Source organism: Mycetomoellerius zeteki, unplaced genomic scaffold (assembly GCF_001594055.1).
Source record: "Mycetomoellerius zeteki isolate Tzet28-1 unplaced genomic scaffold, Tzet1.0 scaffold120, whole genome shotgun sequence".
Taxonomy (NCBI): Eukaryota; Metazoa; Arthropoda; class Insecta; order Hymenoptera; family Formicidae; genus Mycetomoellerius; species Mycetomoellerius zeteki.
Window position 1 is genome coordinate 1160852 of NW_017256127.1, and position 3388 is coordinate 1164239.

The 3388-nt window shown below is 39.4% G+C and overlaps 1 protein-coding gene across 1 annotated transcript in view; it reads left to right on the forward strand.

The window, feature by feature from the left end:
* The first annotated feature begins 2290 nt into the window (after window positions 1-2290).
* The window catches only part of LOC108731145 (uncharacterized), an 18929-nt gene continuing 17831 nt past the window's right edge, over window positions 2291-3388 (forward strand). The window contains exon 1 of the mRNA XM_018461294.1: window positions 2291-2803. The gene's annotated coding sequence lies outside the window, so the exon portion shown is untranslated. The remainder of the gene's footprint in view (window positions 2804-3388) is intronic.

Consider the following 3388-nt stretch of genomic DNA (forward strand, 5'->3'; position numbering starts at 1 on the left):
GCGTTGTTCGCGATGCGAGTAGCAATCCTAGACAAACACATGCTGCCACCCTTTTGACGTCCGATTCGGGGCCCTCGGAGGTGGTGGCGTAGCACGAGGGATGGAAACGCGTCAACGATACATCGTCGCAACGAGACTTATCCGCGAAAACAATAGCACAGGTTATATAACCAATGACGTACGTGCAAAGATTTTATCACGTGGAATCAATTAAGATAATTGTAACCGAACACAGAATCGAATGTAACGTTATTTAATTGCATTATTTAACTATAAAATCAATAATTTTATTATCGATGATGATTAATTCATTGAATAAATGTTGACAAATATTAATTATTTAGTAAAATTGTATTAATATTATATTATAATAACATATGATATAATATATTATAATTATTAAAAAATAAATATTCATTACCGATTATTAAAATATCACGTTTATTTTTGTTTTATTTTAGTATAATAATGTATAGAAGAGTGTTTTACTTGAGGGGAAAAAGAATAAGAGTAAGAATAAGATAGAAAGACAGCTCAATTTATTACGCGCTTTGAGATGATATCCTCTCAAATGCAAAAAACGTAAATCAAAGAGAGAGAGAGAGAGAGAGAGAGAGAGAGAAGAATAATTCTTTATAATCTGTTAATTGTTTAGTGATTTATAAATATAATTTATGTATATACATATATGTATATAAATTGAGGGAATTGGCGGAATAGAAGCACAATTTTACTTGATTTTTCCCTTTAGAGAGATTAGCGCAAATAAACAAGGAATTGATGTTGCTTACATTAGTTAAATATGAACGTGTTTCGATTGTCCTGTGGTGGTGAAAATGATATAATCTAAGGAAAAAGGGCATAAATAATTTAAAATTATTAATAAGATTTTTACCAGAGACTGAACGAAAATGATACGACAATAATGTGTTTTTATTACAACATATTTATGTTAAAATATTTTACGAAAACTCATCAGATGATGATCAAACATTATTTCAATTTATTTTGTACAAGTAAAAGTAAAATGTACTTCATATTTATTTTGTATTTCTGCTAGAAGAATGTGAAAATAAAAAACATTTCTGCAGTTCATAGTCTTTTCTTTCTGTCGATTCTTACAATATTATGATCAATATTCGGAAAAAGGGACTAAGCGCATTTTTTAAATTGCAAATAACTTTTTAAATATTGATCCTAATAGAGAAATATTATAACATATAACTTCTCATTTGTGATATAATAAAAAAGTAATAAGTTATTTTAATTTTAATTTTTATTTTAATATTTTATTAATTTATCGTATATTACCAAGATTGGTAATTAGGCCTTTATTCCACCCATCCCCTCAATTTATTTTAAATAGATACATTTAATTTGATGCATATTTATAATTTTATATGTATATATATATACATATATATGGATTATATATAAACATTCTTACAGTTAATTATATTCATTTTTACTATGATAGAAAGTAAGATATTTTTCTTCCAATTAAAACGTGAATATATAATTTTTAAATTCATATTTCTTTTATTATCTTTATTTGTGCATTTATGTTTTCTTTCGATTCCTTGCTCTTAAAGTTTGATATATCCAGCTATGTCAAATGAAAATTATTAAATGTCAGAAATGTTTAGAGAAAGTAATATACATTTTAATACAAATAATATGAGTGTAGAGAAATATGAGACGATAAAAAAAATTTTCAAAAAGATATAAAAATTTTAACTGTGTGTTTTTATTCTGTATAACTTCTGCGCGTATCTCTCACGGGAATAGACATATCATCCTACTTGGAAACGTTTAATTTTACGAATTACATCGATTTCGAGATATATCGATGTGTGAATAGAACTAAAGAATTCATGACTCATTATTTTATTATATATATTTATACTCTCTTATTGCCACCTTTTTTTAGTCTCAAATCCTGGTTATACTTTGATACTATCGTGAGCACGATTATCCCCCGGCGCGGCGATGATGACGCGCAGTCGTGGCGCGTCATCGAGCAGTGCGCTTGTGCGAGCCAAGGACAGCGGAGGTAGAGAGCGAGGACGTAGACGTGGTCACCATCGAGGGGTAAGGAGAGAGAGAGAGAGAGTGAGAGAGAAAGAGAGGGAGGGGGAAAGAGAGCGAGCGACATCGTCGTCGAAACCGTGGCGGCCGGCGCGGTGCTGTAGGGGTGACGGGGGTTGACGGTGCGGTGAGGAGGTGTCGGAGGGCCGTGAACGCGTCCGCGGGTGTCCGCGGCGTCCGGCGCTCTGTCTCGCAGTCTGATGCCGCCGGTCGTAACGGATTCACGCGTGTACCGTCAATTCGGAGCGTATAGTTCGGAGCGTAGTCCCGACGGCTCTCAGGGGGCGAGAAGAGTTCGCGAGGAGAGAAGAGTCGCGCGATCTGATCAAGGCAGCGTAAATTTGCGAAAGGTCGAACGAATCGAGCGGAACCGCGCAAGCGGAATCGCGATAGCGTGGAACAGCATAGATTCGCTAGGTTCCACGAAAGCGCGACCGAGCCGCGATTTCACGAAGGCGCGACCGAAGTCGCGTGGGGATTAATTCCCACAGGAATTAAGCGGAATTGTACGAAATCGCGGAGGAATTAACGTGTTTGCGCTACTTCGGTGAGTGAGTGACAATTCTCGGAGAAAGCCAACGGAGAGCCTGTAGGAGAGAGTAGGCGATCGTCGTTCGATGCCGCCCTGGCGCCGTGAACTGCGGTGGTGAACCGCAATAGCAAGATCGCGCGAGGATGAGCGATGTCGGTCGATTGTCGCGCATTGAATGGGCAGGTAAGGAGGATTACTCCGGGAAGCACCACACCTCGTGGTGACACTGCGACAGGGCAATTACGGTCGCCGGTGACCAACCACCTCCGGTCTCTGCTCCGATCTTCGTCACGTAATGGCGTTGATTGGGGATCGATTGCATGTGTTGAGGTGTCTGCAGCTTGATGCCTGCCCCCCGTTTACGCTTGTCGAGGAGAGGGTGCAGGTTCTGAGTCTTTCGACGTGGACTGCTGCTGTCCAGGCCGGTAGCGGATCGATTTTTGCGAGGGGTGAGGAGCAAGGGGGTGAGGAGCCGAGCGAGCGAGAAGCGAGCGGAAACGGGGGCAGGGGCGCATCGTGTACGTGGGCATAACGATGTGAATGTGTGTATGGCTCAGTGTGTATGTGTGTATATATATATATATATAAAGTATATTTATGTTGTATGTGGGTGTGTGAGTTTGGGGGTGACTTCGAGAACGGGTCGAGCATTGAGAACGGTTCGTGAGCAGATCGGAACGAGTTAAAAAAGATCTCTCGAGCACCGCTTCGAGATGATCCCGTTTCTGTTCCGGAGTTGGAGACCGGCGACTTCCGATTGTCCAATCT